The sequence below is a fragment of the Meles meles genome, chromosome 6, assembly GCF_922984935.1.
Source record: "Meles meles chromosome 6, mMelMel3.1 paternal haplotype, whole genome shotgun sequence".
NCBI classification, from domain to species: domain Eukaryota; kingdom Metazoa; phylum Chordata; class Mammalia; order Carnivora; family Mustelidae; genus Meles; species Meles meles.
In genome coordinates, this window is record NC_060071.1 from 105,167,275 (window position 1) to 105,183,159 (window position 15,885).

General features: G+C 36.4%; 1 protein-coding gene and 1 pseudogene across 4 annotated transcripts in view; one reads left to right on the forward strand and one right to left on the reverse strand.

The window, feature by feature from the left end:
- The window catches only part of FERMT2 (FERM domain containing kindlin 2), a 93,140-nt gene that overhangs the window by 42,604 nt on the left and 34,651 nt on the right, over nt 1-15,885 (reverse strand). The gene's annotated exons all lie outside the window — the stretch shown is intronic.
- LOC123944356 lies at nt 11,764-12,749 on the forward strand (annotated as a pseudogene).

Here is a 15,885-nt window from a genome sequence, read left to right on the forward strand (position 1 = left end):
TATTTGCAAATGATATATCCAATAAGGGGTTAATATCCAATATATATAAAGAACTCATACAACTCAACATCAAAAAACAATCCAATTAAAAAATGGGCAGAGAACCCTAACAGATACTTTCCCAAAATTCAGATAGCCAAAAGACACATGGAAAGATGCTCAATACCACTAATCTTCAGGGAAATGAAAATCAAAATCACAGTGAGATACCATCTAACACCTGGTCAGAACAGTTAAAATCAAAAAGACACGTAACAAGTGTTAGCAAGGCTGTGGAGAACAAGGAACCCTCGTGTACTTTTGGTTGGAATGTAAATCAGTACACCCACTATAGAAATCAGTATGGAGTTTCCTTAAAAAATAACAGAACTACCATATGATCCAGTAATTCCACTACTGGGTACTTACCCAAAGAAAATGAAAACAGAAATTCAAAAAGATACACGCACCACTGTTTATTTGGAGCATTATTTACAATAGCTAAGATATGAAAGCAACCGGTTTCCAGTGACAGATGAATGGATAGGAGGATGTGGAGTGTGCACGGGTACACACGTATATGAATGTTATGCAGCCATAAAAAGGATGAAATCTTCTATTTGCAACAACATGGATAGACCTAGAAGGTACTATGCTCAGTGAAATGAGACTGAGAAAGACAAATACTATATGATATCACTCACATGTGGAATCTAAAAAAAAAAAAAAAAGTTAATTAACAAAAAGTAGAATCAGATCTATAAATACAAAGAACTGATGGTTGCTGGAGGTGAGGGGCTTGGGGGGGATGGACAAAACGGGTTAAAAGGAGTAGGAGATACAGACTTCCAGTTATGGGATGAATACTAAGTCATGGGAATAAAAGGCAGTGTAGAAATATAGTCAATGATAATGAAATAGCACGTATGGTAACATATGGTAGCGACTCTTGTGGTGATCACAACATAATGTATAAACTTGTTAGATCTCTAAGTTGTACACCTGAAACTAATGTAATACTGTATCGACTATAATAATAAAAAAAAAGGGATCTTGGATATTAACAATGGGGAGAGAGCCTCCTTTTTTTTTTTAAGATCTTATTTATTTATTTGAGAAGGAGAGAAAGAATGAGCAGGGGGAGGGGCAGAGGGAGAAGCAGGCTCTCTGTTGAGCAGGGAACCCACCTTGAGGCTCAATCCCAGGATCCTGGGATCATGACTTGAACCAAGGCAGATGCCTAACTGGCTGAGCCACTTAGGCACTCCCTCCAATCCCCCTTTTTAAAGAATTTATTTATCTATTATTAAAGAGAGAGAGAGAGAAGGGTCCTTTTCCTTCAATTTCTTTTTTTTTTTGGTTGAGGTTTGAATTTATATAAAATCCACAAATCTTAAATGTATTCATCAATATCTGGGTAACAAACCTCCAGATAAAAATACAGAACAATGGAAATTTAAATTTGATAACCACAATAAAAAAATCCAATGGAGACATTAAGTCAGGTAAAAGGACCAATCCAACAACAACGTCTGACTAATTACTAGTTATGGAGAGAACAGAGAAAGCAAAAGGGAAGAATTAGGGGATATTACCATGAAATTTCAACATGGTAGGGAAAAGAAAAGATCCTGAAACTAATTTCCAAAGGAAAAAAGCAGCCTACAAAAGGATGAAAAAAAAATTAACAACACTATCAGGGGGTGCCTGGGTGGCTCAGTCATTGAGCCTCTGCCTTTGGCTTGGGTCCTGATCCCAGAGTCTTGGGATTGAGCCCCACACGGGGCTCTCTGCTCACCAAGAGGCCTGCTTCTCCCTCCCCCACTCCCTCTGCTTGTGTTCCCTCTCTGTGTCTTCGTCAAATAAATAAAATCTTAAAAAAAAAACAAAACACCACTATCAGGACTATTAATAGCAATGCTGGAAGCAAAAACGCTATGTAACAATGACTTCCCAATTTTGAGGAAAAATAATTTTCAACCCAACTATTCTATCAAAGGACAAAATGGTAACACCTCAAAATTTTATATCTCATTCACCTTTTTTCTACTATGCTGATGGAGGATCTAGTCCACCAAAATAAGTGAGCAAATCAATACTGGGAAAATGCAAGGATCAAATAGAAAGGAGAAGACATTTTGCTTGGACAGTAATGAAGAGCTGTCCCGGAGCTACAACCATATGGCTTAGCCTAGAAAGCATCCACTTCAGACTGGAGCAGGAGGATAGAGGGGCTTCAGACTGTCTAGGAATAAAAAAAAGGGGGCAGGGAGGAGATTACTACAGAGAATGCAGAAGAATCAGCACTGGATATAGGTTGAAAACTAAGTAAATGATAAACAAATAGGCATATGAGATAATAAAGTATAAATTCTGGTTCACCAAGTAAAAAGATTTACTTTGTTGAAATAATGTAAACAATAATTATTTAGTCAAATATTTTAATAGTTATAAGAAGAGGGAAAAGAAACATTTGGGTAAAAAGCAATGAGCAAATATCTAAAACTAATAAATCAAGAAATAACATTACATTATTTCGAATTATGGAAATAAAAGTCAAACAAAAGAGTGGAAAATGGAATTAATGTGATTAAGAGATGGGCAGAAAAGTGGTTTTTTAATGTTTTAAGCCCCCCTTTTTTTCAAGTTTTAAATTCCAGTTACTTAACATGAGGTGTAATAGTTTCAGGTGTAGAATTGAGTGATTCATCACTTACATACAACACCCAGTGCTTGTCACAAGTGCCCTCCTTGATGCCCATCACCTATTTAACTCCCCCCACACCCTATGTCATAAGCTGCCCTCCCTTTTTGAAGATTTGTTTATTTAATAGAGAGAGTACACGAGAGCAAGGTGGGAGGAGAGGGGCAGAGGTAGGAGAGAGAGAATCTCAAACAGACTCCCCACTGAACATGGAGCCCGATGCAGGGCTCGATTCCACAACCCCAAGATCATGACCTAAACCACAATCAAGAGGTGAGCATTTAACCAACTGAGCCACATGGGCACCACCCCCCATTTTTAAAAGATTTTATTTATCTGAGGGACATCTGGGTGGCTCAGTTAAGCATCTGCCTTCGGCTGTGATCATGATCTAAAATCGGGGATCGAGCCTCAGATTGTGCTCCCTGTTCAGCAGGGAGCCTGCTTCTCTCTTCCCTCTGCTGCATCCACCCCCCCCCCCCCCCCCCCCCCGCCCTTGTGCTCTCTGTTAGGTAAATATAAATAAAACCTTTTTAAAAAAACAAAAACAAAAGTATTTGAGAGAAAGCACGCACAAGGGAGGGGGGGGTGGAGGAAGGGGAGAGAGACAAGCAGACTCCCGCTGAGCATGGACCTCCCCACCCCCACCGCAGGGCTTGATCCTGGGATCCCAAGATCTTGACCTGAGCCAAAGAAGTTAGATGCTCAACCAACTAAGCCACCCAGGTGCCCGTCATAAGCCCTTTTAACTTTAACTCTGCATCTGCTGCTCTGATTTAAAAAAAATTCAAAATCTTGCTGCTTACTGTATGAAGTATGTGGAAGGAACAAGATGAATAGAGGAAGCTGCTGAACATTCTAGGGGAGAGATGGTAGTGGTGTGGTCTATTACAGTAGTGGGGATGGCAGAGACAGAAAGATGTGCAAAGATTCAAGATCTGTCCAAGAGCCAAATAACACTTCTAGGTGATGAGATGAGATGAGTAGATGAGAAAGACAGTGGTGCTAAGGATGAATGATGCCCAAGTTTCTGGTATGTTTATCTGGGATGGTGGTGCTTTTTACTACTGTGGAGACTTCTGAGGGTCAGTGTGGAGAAGTACAGAGATTTCAGAAGGAATAGCATTAGCTCAGTTCTGAACATATTTAACTTGAAATTTCTGTGGGAAGAAATTGTTATTAAATATAATGAGCAAATGATGGCTTTCTAGAAAGGTATAATGCTGGAAGAAAATAAAGAATGAAGGGTCTCAAATAAGATAGGAGTAATAGGAACTTGATTTACCCCCCTGCTTTATTTAAACAGCAAGGAGGGGGAAAAAATCACTTTTCAGACATTAGACAACAAGGAGCACAGGACAGAAGAGAAAAAACAAAACAACACAAAACAAAACCAGGATGAGTCCTTGCAGTACACCAGCTCGCTCCTTAGCAGTAACTTAGGGCAGAGAAGGGGCACACAGAGCCAGGAATTCAAGGAGGCCAAGATGCATATAATTCGTGAGTCAGAACACTAAAGAAAAGGGAAAACTATGGAGAGAACACTGAAAAGCTGCTGTTACCCACTGAAGTCTGTCTGAATACTGATCTGTGTATTTATATGTGGGAAAGGCCTCCTGAAACACAGGGTATTGAAAAGAATCCTAAAAAGAGGTCCAGAGCTAATGGTGGCTCTGGACCTACCCCAAAGAAGGTTAAAAGTATCAAAAGGGTCCAAATGATTCCAAGTAATTTAACTTTTTTTAAAAAAAAAGATTTTATTTATTTATTTGACAGAGAGAGAGATCACAAGTAGGCAGAGAGGCAGGCAGAGAGAGGGGGAGGCAGGCTCCCAGCTGAGCAGAGAGCCCAATGCAGGGCTCCATCCTAGGACCCTGAGATCATGACCTGAGCCAAAGGCAGAGGCCTAACTCACTGAGCCAGCCAGGCGCCCCAGTAATTTAACTACTGACCCTCCCAAAAAAGAAAGCAAGCCAGCACTACTTAAAAGGGATACGAAAAGATATCCAGCCACCAAAATATACAAATTTAATAAAGCCTGGCATTTGATCAAACATTACCAGATATAAAAGAGGCAGGAAAATACAACCCATTACCAGCATTAAGGGGAAAAAAATAAAGTAACAGAAGTAACTATCTATGATGATAGAATCAGTAATGAAAGATATTAAAACAGCTATCAGAAATAGTCTATATAATAGAGGAAAGCATAAACATAATGAGAAAAATGAAAGATTTCTAGATTTTTTAAAGGTCAAAACCAAACTTCTGGTAATGAAAAATACATATGAAATGAAAACTACACTGGATGGGGTTGACAGCAGATTAGCAAGGTATCAGTGAATATGAAGATAAAAATGGGCACTATCCAAAATGAAAATACAGAGAATGAAGACTGGGGAAAAAAGAAATAAACAATAATAATCACCCTAACATACATGAAACTAGAGTCCCGCAAAGGATGGGAGTTGTGGGAATGGACACTAAAAATTATTTGAAGAACTGATAAACTACGTTTGGGGCACCCCGGGTGGCTAAGTCCGTTAAGCATCCAACTCTTGATCTCAGTGTCGTGAGTTCAAGCACCATGTCAGGCTCCAATTGGATATGGAGCCTACTTTAAAAAAAAAAAAAGAAAGAAACATTAAACTATCCAAGTTTGATGAAAACCATAAACCCACAGATCTAAGAAATGCAAGGAACCTAGAACAGAATAAACCTAAAGAAAACTATGCCAGGACGATAGAATTAAATTGCTTAAAAAAAAAAAAAAAAAAAAACTGAGTAAGAATAAATTCCTGAAAGACTAACAGAGAAAGCACACAGAAGAATAAATAAAATAGTAATAAAAACTTCTCAGAAATTACATGAACCAGAAGACAACAGAAAGACATGTGAAAATTACTGGAGGGGGAAGAAATTTATGATTTTTTTTTTACCCAGCTGCAATATCTTATAAAAATGAAGACAAAAATCGAGACTTCTGTAGACAAACAAAAGGTGAAAAGTATCACCAGCAGACCTGAACTATAATTGGGTTATATGAAGTTTTTCAGATAGAAGAAAAAGGATACCAAATGAAAAGTATTCTCAAAGACCATTAAAAAATGGTAAATGTGTGAGAAATTAGAAAGACCATTTTTCTGGGGCACACATCCAACTCTTGGTTTTGGCTCAGGTCATGAGACTGAGCCTCAAGTCAGGCTCTGCACTCAGCATGGAGTCAATCTGAGATTCTTTCCCTCTTTCTCTGCCCCTCCCCTGCTGCTTGCACATGCACACACTCTCTCAAAATCTTAAAAAAAAAAATTTCCTTACTTTCTACTACTTTGAAAAGACAATTATTGCTTCACAGGAAAATAACAACATATGGTGACTTTCCTGAATATGTGGAAGTAAAATATATGATAGTACCAAAAAGGACAGGAAAGGGGATATAGAACTTATTATTGAAAGATTATTATACTTTGTGCATGTAATGCTATACTATTTGAGCATTTGCTGTGATTAAATTATTCATATACTATAAACTCTAGAATATTAAAAGGCAAAAAAAAGCAGTAAAATCTACTTAAGTCATGGGTAGAAATAAATATTAACTTTAACAAACCCCTGTCCATCAAAACAAAACAAAAAAATCGAACATGTAGAAATTTAAAAATAAAATACTGTAAGTAAAACAAATACACATGGCAGACTTAAACGAACCACAGTGATAATCACATTAAATATAAATGGTCTAAACAGTTTATAAAAGGGCAGGGATTGTCAGAATTAAAAAAGCAAGTTCTAGCTATACTTTGTTTACAAGAAACCTAATTTAAAGCCATAAATTAAAAGAAACAGGATAATAAAAAATACTAATACCAACCAAAAGATAGCTGCAGCACTTTTTAAATATAGACAAGGTATATTCCAAAGCTATTATCAGAAATACAGGTCATTTCAGTGTTAACAGAGAAAATTCATCAAGAGGACAAAACAATTTTAAATGTGTGCATATACTAATAATATTTTTCTTGTTTGTTTTTTGTTTTTAAATATTTTATTTATTTATTTGACAGAGATCACAAGTAGGTGGGGTGAGGGGAGCGGGCTCCCCACTGAGCAGAGAGCCCGATGCGGGGCTCGATCCCAGGACCCTGAGATCATGACCTGCGATGAAGGCAGAGGCTCAACCCACTGAGCCATCCAGGCATCCCTACTAATAATACTTTGATAAAACTGACAGATGTGAAAGGAGCAAGAACAAACCAACAATTATAGCTGAAGACTGCAACATCCCTTTGCTTTTCAACCAACTTTGCCTGTCATTTATAAAGCATTCCCACCCAATGATAACATACATTCTTTCCACATGCACACAGAAAGCTTCCTGTTTGGGGATAAGCCTCACTTGACGATGATGTGTTAATCTTTTATCACTAGGCCTGATTTAAAATTTTGTTAACGATTTTTAGGTCTATGAATAAAAATCATAAAAGAGATCATAAACTTGTCTTCATCAAAATTAAAATTTATGTTCAAAAAAACTTAAAAATTAAAAAATAAACCACAGTGAAAAAGTATTTGCAAAACATAAATCCAATAAATTTTCTATATCCAGAATATCTAAAGAAGTGCTTATAACTCAGTAAAATGACAACATAATTTTTTTCTTTTAAAAAGGGGAGGCAAAGGATTTAAACAGATACTTTATGAAAAAAAGACATATGGGTAATCATGTGAAAAGATCCTCAACATCCAACATCACTAGTCTTCAGCATAATATAGTCACCAGCACTTACTACTCTACATCCACTAGAATAGCTAAAACTAGAAAATGCTGCTAGATGTTTTAAGTGGTTCTTCATTTCTTTTTCATCTTTATCATTATAGAAAAAGTAGTCATCATTACTCCTAAAACAAGCCTTTTGCATTAGAATCTTTATGTACAAATTAAGCTACCAAAATGAAATTACTCAAATTTTTTAAAGAATATTTTTAAACACAACTGAATTTGAGTTAATTAGAGTTCTGTTCCACTGCTACTACTGTCTACTACTATCCACTACTACTATCCCTATCAAATAGATATCTTTGTAAGAACAGAAAGGAAAAAGTATGAACGAATTAGTATTGGTCAAGACTCAAATTGTTTATGTACTGATGATACGAAATGGCAGCATAGTGCCTCTATGTAATTGTCAGTTAAACTTTGGGAGAATTTTCATTTCTTCTCTACATTTGTAGAGCCTACACCTTCAAAACATATTACATCAAAGAGCTTAAAGTACTTGTGCCTAGCCAAAAGTGGTTCTTTCAAGGAAAAAAAGGAACTATAACTAAAAACCTCACTTAATCATTACATAAAAGTATTTTCTTAAGTTAAATTTTTAAAGAAAGGCAATATAATTTTTTTACTAAATAAAACACTTGAAAGCCAATCTGCCAAAACTCACATAAGAAATAATCTGAAGAGACCTGTGTCTATTAAAGAAATTGAATCAATAATTAACAACCTCGCAAAACAGAAAGCACTAGGGCCAGACTGGTTTACTGGTGAATTCTACCAAACACCTTTCTGGTTCTACTGAGATACTGAGATACCTTTATACAATTAAGGTATACAGCATCGTAACTTGACTTACGTACACTGTGAAGTAATCACCACAGTAAGTTAACAACCACCCTTTAATATAAGTAAACACACACATGCACACACACAAAATCTTTGTGACTAGAACTCTTAGCTTTCAAATATACCATACCAGCATTAACTATAGTCTTCATGTCATACATCACATCCCCAGTACTTACTTATCTTACAACTGAAGTGTGTACCTTTGACCACTTTCATCCAATTCCCCCCACTTCCCACCTTCTGCCTCTGGTAACCACAAAAATTATCTCTCTTTTAGCTCTTTTGTTTTTGTTTTGGGTTCCACATATAACCAAGATTATACAGTATTTTTCTCAGACTTTTCTTCACTTAGCATAATGACTTCAAGGTCCAGCAGTGTTGTCACAAATAGCAGGATTTCCTTCTTTTTTATGGCTGAATAATAACTGTGTTTGTGTATCACAACTTTTTTATCCATTCACCTGTCAGTGAATACTTACACTGTTTCCTTGTCTTGGCCATTGCAAAAAAACGCTGCTATGAATGTGGGGATGCAGATATCTCTTCACTATAGTTGTTTCATTCCCTTCAGTTATAATCCAAAAGTACAATTGCTGGGTTGTATAGTAGTTCTATTTTTAATTTTCTGAGGAATTTCCATACTGTTTCCATTGGGGCTAGGTTCCTTTTTCTCCATATCCTTGCCAGTATTTATCTGTTTTTTTGACAATAGCCATTCTAACAGGTATGAGGTGACACGGCATTGTGGTTTTGTTTTGTATTTCTCTAATGATTAGTGATATTGAACACTTTTTCATGTAACTGTTGACTATTTGTATATCTTCTTTGGGAAAATGTCTATTCAGGTCCTTTACCCATTTTTAATTGGATTTTTTGGGGGGTTTTTTTGTTTGTTGTTTTTTGTTTTTTTCTTTTTTTTTTTTCTCATTTTATTTATTTTTTCAGCGTAACAGTATTCATTCTTTTTGCACAACACCCAGTGCTCCATGCAAAACGTGCCCTCCCCATTACCCACCACCTGTTCCCCCAACCTCCCACCCCTGACCCTTCAAAACCCTCAGGTTGCCCCAACCTCCCACCCCTGACCCTTCAAAACCCTCAGGTTGTTTTTCAGAGTCCATAGTCTCTTATGGTTCGCTTCCCCTCCCCAATGTCCATAGCCCGCTCCCCCTCCCCCAATCCCACCTCCCCGCAGCAACCCCCAGTTTGTTTTGTGAGATTAAGAGTCATTTATGGTTTGTCTCCCTCCCAATCCCATCTTGTTTCATTTATTCTTCTCCTATCTCCTACCCCCCCATGTTGCTTCTCCATGTCCTCATATCAGGGAGATCATATGATAGTTGTCTTTCTCCGATTGACTTATTTCACTAAGCATGATACGCTCTAGTTCCATCCACGTCGTCGCAAATGGCAAGATTTCATTTCTTTTGATGGCTGCATAGTATTCCATTGTGTATATATACCACATCTTCTTGATCCATTCATCTGTTGATGGACATCTAGGTTCTTTCCATAGTCTGGCTATTGTAGACATTGCTGCTATAAACATTCGGGTACACGTGCCCCTTCGGATCACTATGTTTGTATCTTTAGGGTAAATACCCAGTAGTGCAATTGCTGTTTTTTGTTTTTTTCTACTGAGTTATATGAGGTCTTTCTATAATTTAGATATTTACAAATATTAGATTTGTAAGTATTTTTTCTTATTCAGAGATTTTCATTCTGTTGACTGTTTCTTTTGCTGTGCAGAAATTTTTTGGTTTGATACAATCCTACTTATTTATATTTGCTTGTGCTTTATGTGTTATAACCAAAAGTCACCACCAGAACCCATGTCAAGGAGTTTTCCTATCTAACAAACACTTAAGGAAGAAATTGTATTAATTCTCTAAAATCTCTTTTGCAAGATAAAGTGGAGGGAATACTTCCTAATTCATTCCATGAGGTGAGCATTACTCTAATACCAAAATCAAAAGCTTTATAAAAAAAACTACAGACCAATATGTAGGCAAAATCTTCAAAGTATTAGCAAAGAGACTTCAACAATGCATAAAAAGAATCGCACACTGTGACCAAATGAGATTTATGCCAACTATACAAGAGTGGTTCAAGATCCAAAAATCAACATAATCCATCTCATCAAAAGACCAAACAAAAAAGACTAAAGAAAACTCACATGAACACATCAAAAGATATAAATAAAAAAAGCATGACAAAACCCAATTTCAAGTTCATGATTAAGAACTCAGTAAACTAGCAAGCATTCTCAGCTTGATTAAAAAATACCTACAACCCCCACCCCCAAAAAACCCCTACAAAACCCTTTAGCAAAGGACATACTTAACAATGATAAACTTGAAGCTTTCCCACTAAGATCAAGAACAACGCAAGGATGTCCTCTTTTACCATGGCTATTCAACATCTTACACTACTGACTAGCTAATGCTGTAAGACAAGAAAAGAAAAAAAAGTATATAGATTGGGAAGGAAGAAGATGGTCTTCATTCACAAATATAATCATCATTCCTACAGAAAATTCAGAGGAATCAACAAAATAATTACAGGAAGGTTGCAGGACACATAGTAATTTATAAAAATATATTACTTTCCAATATTCCAGCAATGAACAAGTGTAAATTGAAATATAAAACACAATACTACTTCCATTAACACATAAAAAATACTTAAATATAAATCTAACAAATATGTATAAGATCTAAATGAGGAAAACTATAAAACTGTGATGAAAGAAATAAAAAAATAAATGGAGAGATGCTCCACATTCAAGTATATGAAAATTCAATATTTTAAGATATCAGTTCTTCTCAATCTACAGATTCAATGTAATCAAAATCCCAGCAAGTTATTTTATGGATACCAACAAACTGTTTCTAAGGTTTATATGGAAAGGTAAAAGACCTAGAATAGCCAAATCATACTGAAAGAGAAAATCAAAGTTGAAGGACTGATGATACATGACCTCAAGACTTACTACACGCTATTATAATGAAGACAGGGTGCTACTGGCAAAAAAAAAAAAAAAAAAAGGAGCAAATATATCAATGGAACAGAATGTAGTACCCAGAAATAAACCAATATAAGTACAGTCAAGTGATCTTTGACAAAAGAGCAAAGGCAATATAACAAAAGATAATTTTTCAATATATGATGCTAGAACAACTGCACATCCCATGCAAAAAAGGGTATCTAGACCCAGGCCTTACAAGCTTCACAAAAATTAACTCAAAATGGATCACAGTTCTAAATGTAAAACACAAAATGATAAAACCCCAGATAACACAGAAAAAAAAAATTCAGATGATCTTGGGTTTAGTGATGGCATTTTAGATATGACAATAAAGATGTGATCCACAAAAGAAGTAACTGATAAGCTAGACTTCATTAAAACTAAAATTTTCGCTTTTTTCTGCCCGTGGACGCTGCAGAGTAAGCATCGTTAAAGTCTCCCCTCCCACCACCGTCATGTCTAAGTCAGAGTCTTCCAAAGAGCCTGAACAGCTGCAGAAGCTCTTCATCGGAGGTCTGAGCTTTGAAACAACCGATGAGAGTCTGAGGAGCCATTCTGAGCAATGGGGAACACTTATGGACTGTGTGGTAATGAGAGATCCAAACACCAAGCGCTCCAGAGGCTTTGGGTTTGTCACATATGCCACTGTGGAGGAGGTGGATGCAGCGATGAATGCAAGGCCACACAAGGTGGATGGAAGAGTTGTGGAACCAAAGAGGGCTGTCTCAAGAGAAGATTCTCAAAGACCTGGTGCCCACTAAACTGTGAAAAAGATTTTTGTTGGTGGCATTAAAGAAGACACTGAAGAACATCATCTAAGAGATTATTTCAAACAGTATGGGAAAATTGAAGTAACTGAGATCATGACTGACCGAGGCAGTGGCAAAAAGAGGGGTTTTGCTTTTGTAACATTTGATGACCATGATTCTGTAGACAAAAACTGTCAAAAATACCATACTGTGAATGGCCACAACTGTGAAGTAAGGAAAGCGCTCTCTAAGCAAGAGATGGCTAGTGCTTCATCCAGCCAAAGAGGTCGAAGTGGTTCTGGAAATTTTGGTGGTGGTCGTGGAGGTGGTTTTGGTAGGAATGACAACTTTGGTCGCGGAGGAAACTTCAGCGGTCGAGGTGGCTTTGGTGGCAGTTGAGGTGGTGGTGGATATGGTGGCAGTGGGGATGGCTATAACGGATTTGGTAATGATGAAAGCAACTTTGGAGGTGGCGGAAGCTATAATGATTTTGGCAATTACAACAATCAATTCTCAAATTTTGGACCCATGAAAGGAGGCAATTTTGGAGGCAGAAGCTCTGACCCTTATGGTGGTGGAGGCCAATACTTCGCCAAACCACAAAACCAAGGTGGCTATGGTGGTTCCAGCAGCAGCAGTAGCTATGGCAGTGGCACAAGGTTTTAATTACCGCCAGGAAACAAAGCTTAGCAGGAGAGGAGAGCCAGAGAAGTGACAGGGAAGCTACAGGTTACAACAGATTTGTGAACTCAGCCAAGCACAGTGGTGGCAGGGCCTAGATGCTACAAAGAAGACATGTTTTAAACAATACTCATGTGTATGGGCAAAAAAAACTCGAGGACTGTATTTGTGACTAATTGTATAACAGGTTATTTTAGTTTCTGTTCTGTGGAAAGTGTAAAGCATTCCAACAAAGGGTTTTAATGTAGATTTTTTTTTGCACCCATGATGTTGATTGCTAAATGTAATAGTCTGATCATGACGCTGAATAAATGTGTCTGTTTTTAAAAAACAAAAAACAAAAAACAAAAAAACTAAAATTTTCTACTCTCTGAAAGAAATTGTCAGAGAATAAAAAGACAAGCCAGACACTGGAATAAAATATTTGCTAAAGGAATATCTAATACAGCACTATTTTCCAAAACACTGTATTAAGAACTCTAAAAATTTGACAGTAAGGAAACAAACAACCTGGTTAACAAAATGGGCCAAAAGGAACACCTAGATGGCTCAGTCGGTTAAGCACCTGACTCTTGATCTCATTGTCATAAGTTCAAGTTCCCACACTGAGCTCCACATTGTGCATGAGAGCCTACTTAAAAAAAAGAAAAAAATAGACTGAAGACCTTAACAGACACCTCCATAAAAAAGATGTACAGATAGCAAATGACCATATGAAAAGGTGCTCCACATCCTACGTCATCCAAGAAATACAAATTAAAGTAACAATGAAATGTCATGGCACATTTATTAGAATGGCCACAATCCAGAACATGACCATCAAATGCTGGTGAGGATTCAGAGCAAGAACTCTCATTCACTGCCGGTATGAATGCCAAATGGCATGGCTACTTCGGAAGACAGTTTGGTGGTTTCTTAAAGAATTAAACATATTTTTTTCCTATGTTCAACAACCACACTCCTTAGTATTTACCTAAAGGAACTGAAAACAAATGCCCATACAAAATCCTCCACACAGATGTTTATAGTAGCTTTACTTGTTACTGCAAAGCTTGGAAAAAACTAGCGATGCAGGTTCTGTAGCTATGTAAGATAAACAAACTGTGGTACATCCAGACAATGGGATATTATTCAGTGCTAAGTGAACTGGACTATCAAGCCATGAGAAGACATGAAAGAAACTTAAATGCATATTACTATGCGAAAGAAACAATCGGAAGAGACTACATACTGTATGACTCCAATTGTATGATATTCTGGAAAAGCCAAAACTACAGAGACAATAAAGAGATCAGTGATTGCCAGGAGGTAGGGGAGAGGGAAGAGCACAGATTTTTAGGGCAATGAAACTGCTCTGTATGATACTATAATGATGGATACATGTCATGTCTTTGTCTAAACCCACAGACTGTTAATGGGACTCTCTGTACTTTCTGTTCAATTTTGTTTATAAAGTTTATGAACTAAAGAAACAGATAAATGATATAAATGGGTAAGTAAAAAAAAAACCTTAAATGACTAATAGAGATACAGAAATATACTTAACTTTATGAACTAAAATGAAATACTGTATTTTTTCACTCAAAAAAGTAAACATTAAAAACTGACAATATTCAAATGTTAGTGATGATTTGGGACAGTGGGTTTTCATATGTTGCTGGCTATAATGTAAATTGGTACAGCAGTCCCCCCTTATCCATTATTTCATTTTCCATGGTTTCAGTTAATTGTGATCTAGAAGCAGATGATCCTTCTTCTGATGTACCATCCAGCCTAATGCTGTATCACAGTGCCTATATCCTTCACCTCACTTCATCTCATCCCGTAGGCATTTTATCATCTCACATCATTACAAGATAAAGAAGCCTGAGTCAGTATAATAGGATATTTTGAGGAACAGACCACATTCACATGACTTTTATCATAGTGTATTATTATAATTGATCTACTTTGTTTATTATTGTTAATCTCTTACTATACCTCATTTATAAATTAAACTTTATCATAGATATGTATGTATAGGGAAAAAACAGTAGATATAGGGGTGCTATCTGTGGTTTCAGCCATCTACCAGGGGTCTTGGAACATATCCCTCACAGAGAAGTAGGGGACTATTGTATAACCACTTGAGAAACTCCTGCATAAAAATACAAACTGCAAAAAGAAAAATACCCAAAGACTTATGGCAGTATACTGTTTATGGATATATAAACACAAATATATGAAGAAATGCATGTACACATGTGTGTGCTGATGTATTTTTAAAAGTACTAGAAGGATACATACTGACTTATGATAGTGGTTGCTTTGTGAAGGGAAATTATAAGAATGTGACTCACGAACTTTATTATTCTGACTTTTAAAAAGTTTTGCAAAATGTCAGTTATTAATTCTAAGCTAACAGGAATTAGGTAATTTTCATATAATCCCTTATACTTTTCGGTATCTTTATTTTTTCCTAAAAATCCCATTAAGCATAAAAAACACTATAATTTCAGTCATTAGATCAAAACAGTACTATTCTACATCTCCCCTAAATCTATGGTATAAAAGAATTATGTACTAGTGATAATGGCAATAGTTCATTTTCTCTGATAGTTGAATACTTCCTGTCATATGACAACTGGGTCAGCCAAAAGTAGTCCACATTTCATTTCAGAAAGCATAAATAGAATCACTACAAGTGTTCAAGTTGTAGTTGAACTTCAAGTTCAAGTTGCTTAAGGAAGATAACACTCATGGTCATTTCCTTAGGAGCTATGTCAGGCCTTCAGTGAAGGAAGTGACACTATGTGCCTGAATCACCAAAATCAAATAGTGATTTATGTGAAGGAAACATTGCAAAACCTACATCCTGAAAATAATGCCTTTTTTCTTTTCCTTCCCAAGAAATAAAAATTAAGTCATCAGAATGAAGTATTACATAATACATTACCTGATACACTTCTAGTAAGGAAAGAATCCTGTTCCATCTTACCTCAATATTTCTTTATCTTAAAGTAATAAAAAACTTTCAAGAATAAAGTGAAAAACTGACATATACATACAGACATAGCTCACCCAACCTACTCTTTGAAATAAGCTGTTAATCATCAGTCATACATACATCACACCACTAATA